General features: G+C 32.4%; 1 protein-coding gene and 1 long non-coding RNA gene across 8 annotated transcripts in view; one reads left to right on the top strand and one right to left on the bottom strand.

The window, feature by feature from the left end:
• Nucleotides 1–13,553, top strand: part of LOC108001347 (histone-lysine N-methyltransferase 2D) — a 681,552-nt gene that overhangs the window by 134,414 nt on the left and 533,585 nt on the right. The window lies entirely within an intron of this gene.
• The window catches only part of LOC114577974 (uncharacterized), a 144,644-nt gene continuing 135,078 nt past the window's right edge, over nt 3,988–13,553 (bottom strand). Inside the window, exon 2 of the long non-coding RNA XR_009829905.1 lies at nt 3,988–4,820. This is a non-coding gene — a long non-coding RNA (uncharacterized LOC114577974). The remainder of the gene's footprint in view (nt 4,821–13,553) is intronic.

The following is a 13,553-nucleotide window of genomic DNA, read 5'->3' on the forward strand; positions in this document are numbered from 1 at the left end:
AGGCTAGCCGAATAGGCTCCATCAGCTCATAAGCTGTCGGTTATAAACCCAAGATACGATGAACACACTTCAGGAGCACCTGACTGACGTCAATCTGTAATTGCATTTCTCGTGACGTGTGGATACATTTTGGTCGAATTGCGTTGGATTATCTGTTCTCAATGCGCGATAGCTTTCGCGATCCAGCTGGCGCTACATGGACAGGGCTGCTAGATCACGGTATTAGACAATCCTATTGAGGAGCTTTGTCTTTAATTAGGTATCGTCTTCCGATTTCAATGCAGACTCCCTTATCCTATCTACGTTTACTGTAATTTTAACGATGTATCGCATTTCACGGTATGCGGAGGAAATGTTAAATACTTAAAATATCGATTATATATAAAATATCGAGTATCTTCTTTCTTCTAGTAATAGTGATTTTACAATATTCTTGATTGTAAAATTAATGTGAACGAGAATTGGATTTTGATCGAATATAGATAGATAGGAAAAAAGCTCTTCTTTTTTTAAATATTAATTTATAAATATATTTCATTTTGCCATTGTGATTTTTAACTATATATTAAAATAGCCTTATTCGATCCAAATTCAAGATACAACGATCCTGGTATAGTTTTTCTCTTTCTTTCTTTAAGTTTTATTCGAATACTTGATATAAGAATCTTTTATTGATTATAAATAAACGAGTTTTCAAGAAATATTTTCATTTCGGAAAAAAATGTATTTTCATTAAAAATTCAGCTTGTATAAATACATTCATTTTTGTACCTTCTCACAAGAGAAGAATTTTTATTATTGTAAGAAACCATCGATCAATAATTCATTCCACTACTTGTTACCCGCCACCTCGCAGTTTCGTCAATCATAATTCCATCCCGTGCGATTATCGCGAATCCAAGACACATCGATTCTCGAATATAAAAAAAAAAAGGGAGAATCGCTCGAAACTTTTCAATTTCTCCGAATATACAAATTTTTCGCTTGGCCGGTCGGACGAGAGTACACAATGCGATAAAATAGAGGTGCAGAGATGGGTAACACGGCCGCGGGAGAGTGATAGACCGACGGAACCGTAGACATTGAATCGGCCCCGTGTAGCCAATCATTGGAGGATCCTCCCATTCCCTGTTTAATCGTCTCAGCAACCTGGGTTCCGGCGGCGGCCCGATAATGAATACGCCCCGTAGCGCAGTTAGCTGCATCTGCACCCGACCACTCTTGGCCAGCGTGAAAATTCCCGAAACTTTGATACTCGCCACTTGGTCGCGGTTACATTCTAACTTTAGCCCTGTTCTTGGAAAATAAACGAGGCTGTGCGAGGGAACGGATGGAAGAGGAAAGAGGGAGGAAAAGAAAAAAAAAATTAGCGATATCTAATAGCTATTGGATAGGATTGTTGTTGTATTGATGGGATATTGTGTTTGATTTTGAAACGTTTAAATTATTTGTATTACGTTATGCTTTCTTACTGGGTATAAGATAGAACATCGAGTCATGTATTTTTGATGCGGAAAGGAAAGATTCTGAGGTGTAAAGTTGATCTTTTCGTGAACTTTTGTAATTTAATTTTTGCTTTGAAGACAGGCGATCAATGATTTATGAGATGTTTAATATTAAATTTAATTTCTTATGGCTATATTTTGTAGCGAGATCTCGTTTATTTGAAGTTCATTTTAGTGAGATCGATAAGATAGACTGATGATGATTTGTTCTTTTTGTTGCCAATTACAATTTATCATATCATTTTCCTTTATTGATCATATTTCCAAATTTAAAGTCATCTTATGATTTGTAAGATTGTTTGGACATACAATAACATAAAGTTGAATATAAAAAAAATCTAAAATACCCTTGATCTTTTATTGAATATATCAAAGAAAAATTATTAGATTATTAAAAGTTTATGAAAAATTATAGCAACATCTTTCAATCAATTATATCATATATCTTGTACACATATTTTATCTAATAAGAAATATTTAAGAATACATAATATGCATAGTGTCAAAATAATTTCTATATTGAATATCTCATATAATATAATTTTTGCACTTTTAAACTTGTTCATAAATACGCAAACATCAATACTCTATTTATAAATAAATCAACAAATGTCTAATCAAATTTAAATTTAAATTTTTTACGAATCATTACGCCTATATAATTTTAGTTCTTCTCAAGGAGAGATCTGTTTTTGAGGCGATTCGCGTGAATCGATCTTAGAAAATGTTTCTGTCAGGCACAAGCCACCAGTATAAACTTTCAGCCGTTGATCGGTAAATTCATCTCCAGTTCCTTTCATTGAAACACAGAAAGTGTTCCACTCGAGGGAAATGGATTTCTTGTTCGGTCGTGTATCGTCATGGGAACAGAAACGTGTTTTACAGACTTTCATTTTGATCTTCTGAAGGGGGACCGAATGTAAAAGTGTAATTTCTGTAACGATCGATGAACATAATTTTGAAACATTTTAAATATAGTTCCAACAATTTGTATTTTGAAACGAAAGAAAAATGTCAGATTTTTACTTTTTGTCAGATAATTTACTTTTGTAAATTTACATCGATACTTGAACATGATAATTGTATATAAAGAACTGTAATTATAATAAATTAGAATTGAATTATATATTCTTTTATAACAATGTATAAATAACAAAAAAAATGATAATTAATGTAATCTATAGCTTGAAAGGAAAAATTCAATTCGAAAGAAACTTTTGTTTCTTTCCCTTCAAATTGAATGTAAATTTTCTTTAATAAATTTAATATATAATTGCAACGATTTTCAGAATATACAATTGAAAAAAATGAATGATACAGAATGAAAACTATCATAGAGAAAATGTTGGATATATATTAAAATAAAATGAAAAAATAGAAATTATATGATTAATTTTTTGATATAAAAAAAACTTGTCTCAAATTTTTTCAAATTTAAATACAAGGAATATTTCTTGTAAATTTACTTTTTTAAGTACTTAAAAAATCTCGATCTTTTAATTCATTTCTAAGAATTCTTAAAATGATAATTTTTTTGTTTGTTTCAAGTCCAGGCCCGAATATAATATTCCTTCGTTTCCTCAAACATTCTTGTCCAAAAAATTTCTTGATTAATTTCAACAACTGCTATTTATCTGTTAAAAAATTTTGTCTGCCCTACATTTATCGTTCCATCCGTTTTCCGTTTCGTAAGAGCATCATCCAAATTGCGAGCCTCGTCCGAAGCTTAAAACGGGCGTGCAGATATATTTTCGCGTCTCTGGATATATAATTACGTTACCAATATAGATGTCGGTATCCAATAATCACCGACAGACACAGCACGGTCGTACGTCGATCGCAACGAGGCGGAACGTATCCGCACACGCGGCCGTTCGAGTTTGGCATGATTTAACTGCGGAACAAAGTGACGATTTCGCAGGTGGTTTGAGTCGTTTGTAAGCGTCGCGCGTGTCTAATGGTCCCCGTACGTGTAATTACGTTGACAGCAGACGGCAGGGACGAATTGTACGAGCGATGTGTGTCGGCCCTGATGAGAACACTCGCTTCGTCCGATACGATCCCTGTTTGCCCACTCGATGACGCATTGCCACGAGATCCTCTATCCTTTCTGATTCACGTGCAGGTGTTCCGTTTGAGGATCTACCAGAAGGAATTGCAATTTGCAACTCGCTTTAATGAACGTAGCTTAGGGGAGGACTTTGAACGTATGTAATCTCATTTTGTGTATTTGGATATTTTGAGTTACGGATTGGAGAATATTAATGCGAGGCACGTTTTTAAGGTAAAGCTCTTTCGAAAATTAAAAAATTAAAATTTATATTTTTTTAATAATGTTTTACGTTATTGTGCATCGATACGCAGTGTTCTGTGCTTTTTTTGAATTATTGAGCATAAAACATTAGGAAATTCAATCTCTACTCGTTATAATATTAGTTAATATCGTTAATTATGTATAACTATAAAATGAATGTCAACAATATTATCGTTTTTTTTTTTTTACTAAATTTATTAGACGAACATCATTTGGCGAGATTATTTATACATTCATCGTAAATTATTGGTTATTATATATAATAAATACAAATCTAATTATTACAAGATTACACGACAAAAATTAAAATTTTCTTTTTCGTAATTTATATAGCATATATGTATATTTGGAACAGTAATTCAAGTTCTCAATTTTTAAAGAGGTTACTATTTTTTTATTATCAGTATTTATTTATTTTAATATAATTATCCGAATAAATATCAAGATATATTTTATTCCTTGCAATAGAATATGAATTTTGACAATAATATGTATTTAATTTTGAATAAATAATTAGAAAATTCGAAGTGAAAATGAATTTTAAAGAGTCTGTAAGTATTTTAAAATTTATATACGTATGCAGCAAATATGTTGCTAGTTCGTGTTAAATCTTATTTATCTTAATTTGCGATTCGTATGAATATCTTAATCTTTTTCACGTCAAACCGAAAAAATTTTTCCGACGATTTCTTCTCGCAAGTAAAAATACATGTTTATTAGAGAAACACGCGTGGCGCGATTGCCATAATCTCGCACAACTTTTTTCCCCTATAAATTGCCCCCAATGTAAGGATCGCACAGGGGATAAACACTCGTGTCTAGTTTTGCGTGTACACGCCGGTTATATTCTCCCTTTGTATATGTAACTATACATTGACCAGCTCTAGAATTCCGTAGGGACGTAGGTCGCATCTGCGAATACGCACGTACAAGCACTTACGCGTGTTTGTACGTAAATGGAGCTATAAGCGACGATAAATGCGCCACCGCTTCTGGAACATCTGAAACAGGGGAAATATCGGGTTGATTAATGGCGTATTTGTAAATGCTTCGAACGTGTTTCCGTTCGAGTTTTAAATTTAAAAGTCACGCGAAAAGGTGGACGCGTTCAACGCGTGCGCGGAATATTAAATATTCGAAAGTTTTTAAATGAAACTGAACGTGGATTAACTTGTGGGTGAAAACAAGGATTAATTAATATTTAATCGCAGAATCGAAGGTACGAAATTATATTTTTGGATATGTAGTATAAATTTATTAGCGAAACATAAAAAAAGAAAATACGAATAATAATTTTTAGAATTTCATAAATTTCTGAGAAATCATTCAACAATGTTTTCCCTTGCAATAAAATTCCCGCTTAAAATATCTCATATTTATAATTTAAATAGATAACAATGAAATTTTCGTGAAAGTCGTTTTAGTCTAACAATTTTCACAAGTGAAAAGTAATCTTTAATCTTTGACTAAATTCCTTATAAATATAAAATTCATGAAATACTCGATTTTATCGCCCATTTTTCACCAAGCAAAAATCTCTCTTTAGTCAAAGCAGTCATTCAATACCATTAGTCATTCAACCCCTTAACAATCCCTCGAGGAGTACGAGGAATCGAACGAGGTTTCGATTACTCGAGACAGGCGGGTGCCATTCAATTCCAGCGACGTTATGTCGGCCGACATTCCGCACGGTTTGCCGGGCGCACGCTCAGTCGCGCGTGCATTTCCGTGTAAACGGTGCACGCCTCGAAAAGTATCGTCTCTCTTTCCGTGAGTTTCGAGTTGCTCCACGCGGTGAAATCAAGCCTCGCCAGCGCCCCCTCCTTCTCCGGCCGGATTTACGCTCGTCTCCGCCGCATACTTCTCGCCGTTATGGCAAAATTGCCTGGCACGTGTGAACGGGCGGGCGTGCGCGTGGAACGCGTGCGAAGCGTGGCAAGAATCCGTGTGCGAATGAATCTACGTGTGTGTGGGTGTGTGCCTTGCGTGCGCGCCTTGGGTGACGATACGTACGGTTCGACGCGCAAAAAAGAAGAACCAGCAGCTCCAGGGAAATGGCAATTTGTCGAAGAAACGAGCGAACTTGGTTCTGGTGATGATGCATTTTTCGAGAGTTTTCGTGGATGTTTCTGTTCTTTATGCTTATTCGGGATTATACCGTCGAGATGGTTTGTTTGAAATCGCGCGCAACGGAATGAAAGTTATAACTTGTTTTAACATACATTGTCGTCCGTAAGTTATTAACTACATTGGATACTTGACAATATATACTATTGTTGATAAGTTTGGAAACAGTTATATTCTTGTGAAGTAAAGAATCTTTTATAAATACGAAAATAATAATAAGCTTATAATAAATGTTTATTTATATTGACAATTGTTTTCAGCAATGAAAAATACTGAAAATTTATTTAGAGATAATGAGAAAAAGGTAATCATTTTGATGAATAAAAAACTTGATTTTAACGTATATCTATTTAAAATTTCATCATTGTTTTCATTTTATTATTATAGGTATATTTTATTATCTAGTAAATTTTGTTTAATAAATAAATTTAGCATTTTGATTTCTGATTTTTTTATTTGAAAATTATTATTTTCAAACTTTTGAACGATAGTATTTTAGAATACAGGTAAATAAACATTTTACGCTAATTAATTATCTGTTTCGTAAAGAAATATTACGTTTCAATAATTTTAACAATAATACGCAATATTATCGAAAGATTTTGTTTGTCTTAAAAGAAGTGAAGAAATAATCCTAATATTTTGACATAAAAATACGAAATACTTGAATACTCGTTATACGATTAACTTAATCATCCTCAAGTCCTTTTCTATCAATCTTCGTCTAATTAAATATACAATCATCACTCATATATACTCAAAGAAATGTTCCAATAAAAATTCAACTCATTATCAGTCACAAAATTGTCAGTATCAGAAATGAAAATACCTGCCAATGAGTTCGTGTAATTAACCTGTTCGAATTATCCTCAACTACAATATCCTCGGCTAACGAGACAAAAATCTATCGCGCGGACCTTAGATCAACGCGGCAGACGTACATTAGATAGAATTTCATCTCGCAGATTCGGTTGTACACCGGGTGGATGACGGAAAATCGGGGTAGACGTTTTGCTACGTGAGCACGAAACTCGCATGCATGATCCCTGGGGCATGTCAGCCCGATCGGACAAGAATGTCAGGTGGTCACGTCATGGACCACCGGCTGTCCATCAATCCTGTCCATGGGGTACATGGGGGTCTCCGTCTCATTTCGATTACGTCGGCATACGGGTTGGATTTCACGTGTAAACTACGACTTACTCCCTTCGGCATTATCTTCCCTCTCTCCCTGATTTCTCCCGTCTTATGACGCCGTCACGGATGATAATAGAGTTCTCCATCGTTCAAGGTATTTCTGACCACGTGTCCGATAATTGGTCTCCGTTCTCTGTGAGCCAGATGCAAGAAACGAGTCAATCTCGTTGCTCGATTTTTAAAAATTCATAATGGAATTCGATTTTCTCTTTCTTTTTTCTTTTTTTTTTTTTTTGAGATAGATAGTACTAGTTTTTTTTGAAAGATATGAATTTTATTTTATTTTTTTTTTTTTTTTTGATATGAAATTAAAAATTTGATATTTAATTCAATGTGTAAATTGTGAAATGTTTTATTATAATGTTAAATTTTTTCTTTATCTTTTTCGTTTATATTTCTTATATTTACGATTATGTTCAGAAAAACTGATTAATTAAATAATTAATATAAATTAATTTTGAAAAAAAGTTAATTTGTATCTAAACAAATTTGCGTGAGAAAAGTAATATAAACATAGGATTTAATTTGTTAATTAATTAATTTAATTAATTATAAAAGTGTAAGATGTAAAGTTAACTTTGTGACAAAATGTTACAAAAGTAAATGTGGCTTTAATTACCTATTATTAAATAATGAAATGAGGATCCAAAATAGAGAAGAGAAGAAAAAATTTTTTTCAATTATTATAAGAATTAGTTAGTATATATATGTGTATAAACTGAAATATCTAACAGAAATTCAATTAGAATATTCAAGAGAAATATAATTAGAATAATTTTTTTTATAACTGAATGACAATATATGAAAGAATTGTTTTTTTTTTAATGAAATTGCATTTTTTAATAGATTAATTGATGTAACACATTATTTTTTTAAAATAATTTCAAATCACCATTCAATCACCAAAACAAGAAACGATACTTTTCTTATCTTTGTATATCAAATTTTATAAAATTCAAATTCAAATATCTTAAAGTATATAATAAGTTTTACAAAATGATTTGTTGATGCAAATAATTTATTTCTTTTTATAAAAAATAATAAGTTAAATCAATCGATCGAGATAAATTTGATTTTCATTGACACTTATAAAAGAATAAATTGTATTAAATTATTTCTCAAAGTAATTCAATTTTTATCTGAAAATTGTTTCGATATAATTAACAATTTCGAAATTATTTCCTATCTTAATTAATTCACCCTCATCTTGATAACCCTATTCGTTAAAATGAAATAAAATAAAACGAAATTCGTAATATAAAAAAAATATCTTTCTTCTTTCAAAAAATAACTGAAACGTCCAATTACAAGTTTAATATATATCAATCTCAACAAACTCAAAATCGTAAAATATGTAATCCAAATATATTCATTCGCCAGCAACTACGAAACATTATCGATCAAATACTCCTAAAAGTTCTCCTCTTTGGTAAGAAGTTCCCTCGTGAAATGTGAACGAATTGATGCGCACACGTCGGCTCTTTCATCCAGGAAAGATGCTGCAACTAAATTCTTTATGCACGCCAGTTACGTTGCTTCGGTGCACGCAGCCGCGAGCGTACAGCGCCGGAACGCAGTACTTCCGCCTTTCCATCCGGAGGAGGGCCCGACGAACGTGTTCAATAATATCTCGCCCAATTTCACCGGATCCTTTGCACGCTTTGAAAGCACGCGTCTCTGATCTTCGTCCTCGACACGCCGCCGGGCATCAGCCAATCCGACGTATCGATATTGAAGCTTGCTCCTCTCCGATCAAACCTACCATTGTCACTTTTGTTTCATTTTTTTTTTTGAACTTGTTTTTCGAACCGAGTTTGTTGAACTTTCAAGTTTTCTTTTTTTTTTTTTTAAGTGTGGAAAGAAGAAACTTGATTTTTTTTCTTTTTCTTTTTTTTTTTCTTTTAGATAAAATTTGAATCCGACATTTTATGAAGTCTTGAAACCTGGCATTCTTCTCTTTTTTCTTTAAGATGTATATGTAAGATGTTAATAATTTTTTTTTTAGGCTAAAAAATATAAATACAAAAATTGCTTAAGGCTTATTTATTATTTAATGTAAATTTCTCTTAACGAAGCGAGATAGAAAAAGTAAGTCTCGCTGTTTCTGTCTCGCTTTGCCTGATCCAAATATCAAATTTGATTATAACTTCATAAATAAGATCTAAAAGATGCGAATATATTAATATGTTGTGTCACAATGTTTAATTTTAATAAAATTTGATCTTTTTAAACTTTGATTCAAAAAACAAAAAAAGATTCTATGCTTTCTTTCTTTATTTATTTCTTTCATGTTGTAATAAATTAATAAAATCGAAAAATACAATAACTACGCAATTATATTTTTATTAATTAAGTAAAGATAAATTCATAGCATTATAATATTATCATAAGTTATTCATACAAATTATTCTTTATCTAATTATAAATTTATTTTGTAATATTTCTTTTTATTTTTTCTATTTATAATATACAAATTGAGTTTTTTCGTATAATAAGAAACAAATTTATTTCAATCTCTGCCGTATGAGAAATAAAATCATCATTAATTTCAATCAAGCTTCTAAAGTGTATATTTATATTTTCACATTCATATCACATTCATTTTGTTTGTAGAACCACTTGATAACATTTGTACACAAATTCGTAATATGAATATATATGATCCTCTTTTTCCATGTTCCTATTTTTTATCCAATTTTTCACTCTTCTCAAGTATCTTAATTAATTTATAGATATTTATCATATCACAAATTTTGTATTTTATTTGATATATATTGCGTAAAAATATTATATATGCATACGTCATAAAACTTATCGAATTAATCGTTATTCAAAAATCATCATCTAATTATCTCGTCAAAAATTTACCTTTCGAATCGCAGCAACTTTCCATCTTATTTCAATTACCACCTGTCCACAATCACCCCATTATGCCTAATTAACATTCCACGCGCGTGCAAAAAACCACTCCAGCCAGAGGAAAGCATTCAAGAAGCGCAAGGGTTAAATCAATTCGCGCGATTCCCGTGGAACAATAAAATTTGTCGCGGTGTCGAATTTTAAAATTCAATTTTTCCTCCTCCCCTCGTTTTGAACCACTCTGAAGCAAAAACTGTCAGACCATGGAAAGCATGGAAAAAGGAGCATGGAAGGGGGGAAAAAAAAGAACAAACTCCTCCTTTTCCTCAAAAAAAAAAAAAAGGAAAATCCGAGAATAAGGAGAGGAAAAACGAAAGAAAGTGGAACAGGATCAAGAGTACACGTGCACCGAACCTTTGGGGATTTTGCCGGAAATATTTTCCGCCATTGGCATGCTATCCGCGATTATTCGTATATTTCGAAAGACCGGTACAAATTGTTCTCGCTTCCGGCTGCATATCTCTGTCCTCTTCGACCGTTTAAAATTCCACGTGCGATTCAGCCTCGCCGCGATCCAGGATTTTGATTCTCGCCGTTCGACGTCGCTTAGCGTGCGAACCAATACTCTTGCGTGCGCGTGTATTTATTCTGGTGTACAGGATGCATCAGAAAATGGATGATTTCGATGTTACCAAAATCGTGATTGAGATGGTAATTTTTTATTTAAGGTGTCGATTGGTCGTTCCTGTTCCTGTTCGTTGATATATTGTATAATAAATCGTTTTAATTACACTGTTTTGAGTCACATAAGTAAGTATTCTCGTTATTTGCTGAATTGGTTGTATCTATAAATGAATTGCGGGACGAAAAAATATTCTGTATATCGTAGAAAGAGTTTTGTTTTAAATTTTATGCATTCAATAAAATCGAATCCTGAAGATTAATGTGATAAGAAGTTTTGTTCGTATTCCTCGTATATGAAAATTTTACTTCTATGCAGATGAGCTTCTCTGGAGGATTAGTTGAAGCTTGAACCCTAATCCCTTTACCCTTGTGCCATTCAGTTTGTGGATGCTCGACAACTTACTACTGCTCTATTTAGTTTTCTTAACGGATTTTGTTGTAGCATGTATAACGTAGAGGAACGTGTTAAGTGTCCTAGATAAAAGATTCCTATTTCGAATGATAAATGCATCAGCATCAAAAAGTTGAATTTTTGTTATAAATTTCTAGTACAAAAATAAAAAATGCAGATTAATCGAGAAAAACAAAAGGATCAAAAACATCAAAATCATTAAAATATTAAATATTGGAAAGTTTATAAAGTAGTGTTTGAAATGATTTGCATATTTATCGAATTTATATTAAAAATTGTATTAAAAATTAATTGAAAATAAAGCAAAATTTTTTTCAGAAAATTAAATTTAATATCCAGATATATACAGATAATTTTCGTTTCGTTCACTTAATTTGCTTATCACTATTCTGTGTTTACAATAAATTAAAATTTTCAATGCTATAATATTTATTTAATATTATGATTATGATTCAGTTTAATATTACAATGTTAAGTAATTTATTTAAAAAATATCAATGAAACAAATCCTCTTATTTCGATTAAGAAAGTAAAATTAGATATACAATCGCGATATTGCAACGAAAAAATCACTCATATGTATCAAGTCTTAATGTTAACGATTGTTGTGCTTGCAAAATTTATCATATTTGACGTATTATTATTGTACATTTTGGAGAAAATATTTTACATGAGCATAAATTCCTATTAATTGAACAAAAACGCGAAACACGTCAGTTGACGAGAAAAATTATTTGGAATTCTTATTACATGAACAGCTATGAATTCGATTATTTGTTTGTTCCTCGACAAATTTATCATAAATGGAGTTCTATTTTCGATTCATTTTCAAGTCAAGTGTCCCCTCGATCGTATCACGATTTCGGAAACACCCTGTACTCTCAGAAGAAGAGTGTGCACCATCGTCTCCACAGACCAGCGTGCACGATCATCGTTTGCTTCTCTTTTTTTCTTCTCCCGTGTGTACTTACGTGATCGAATACGTAAGCAGCCAGCTTTCTCGTTCTTTTACCACGAATTCCCCGATCTCCCAACCTTCCACTCTGTTCACCCTCGCTGTTCCACCTGGTTCGATCCGCTCGATGGAAATCCAGATAGAATTCGAGTTATTTGCAGGGATATTTTAGCTCTGTCGTGGCGAGAGGATAACGTCTCGATCTGCGAGAGTCTACTACTCGGCTTCCACGGCACGGCTTCGTCGTTTCCTTCTCGATTGGATTTCTGAGAAGATTCGGTGAAGAGTATGCGTGACGCTAATAACGATGTCGAGGAGCGTTGGAAGGGGTGGGTGATACGTTAATAGAAGCGTTTTTGAGTTTGTTTGGGATGGGGATGACGATTTTCCAGGGTGGAGTATTAAGTGGTGGTGGAATTTTAGGATCAAGCAGAATGGTAGAATTGGGGAGAGACGGAATAATGGTATTTGTGTCGAATAAAAATTTGTGGTCAAGATTCTTTTTATTATAATAATTATATTTTTTTAAATTAATTTTAGTAACTATTGTTTATTTTCTATTATTCTATAATGAAAAAATGTATTATATAATAAAAATTTGTAATTTGAGTTTGTTTTCCGTGTAAATAAAAATTTTATCAAGCAATTTATGTTTTGTTCGATTATCTTTTCCTATCTTTTAAACAATTTCATTGATTCCAGATTCAAAAAAAAAAAAGATTTTTTTTGGCAAAAATAATTCAAAATACTGATAAAATTCGAAGTATCGATAAAAATCAATAATAATTCATAGTTTAGATCTACAAGTTATTTTTCTCATGGAACATTATTAAATTTTTAATTTTTAATTTTTATATTTATAAAATATAAAATCTAAACATTTTCATTTCTTATAAACAAACTAATATAGTTACGAATAATATTTCCATACTTTATTTCATTCGAGAAATAAATTCGAAACTTTTAAATTAACTATCGATGATTATTCAAATCCAAGACCGACGAATATTCAAGGTAAGCATAATTCAAATACCCATCACGAAGAAAGAACGTTCGTGCACGCTTGACGAGCGCCGGTCATGAAAATAGTTGAAGGTAATTCATAAAATTGTCTCTACGTTCAAAGGATAAATACACATGGTCCACGGGCAACTCGTCGAGTCGTTTAATTAAGTCTTCGTGGCGGAACAAGCTTAACGAATGTAAAAGACAGGGTAAATTCGTTCTGCCGTGAAGCGCCACGCGGTGGTACGTCTTCCTCGCGAGAGATGTAATTTAATCGCGCGATTAAAGCTCCGTGGGAGAAAGAGAGATCTACAAAAGTGATGTAGGCGTGGTGAGGAGTAGTAAACGTGCGAGGAGGAAAATGAGAGACGTGTCCCGACAAATAGAAATGGGACAACACAGAGCAATTCGTTTTTGAATCATACTTAAGATGTTTAGCTGTAAAACAATGGAGCGCGGCCATTTTCCTCGACGAGATAGCGATACTAGCGCCAC

Source organism: Apis cerana, linkage group LG5, assembly GCF_029169275.1.
Source record: "Apis cerana isolate GH-2021 linkage group LG5, AcerK_1.0, whole genome shotgun sequence".
NCBI lineage: Eukaryota > Metazoa > Arthropoda > Insecta > Hymenoptera > Apidae > Apis > Apis cerana.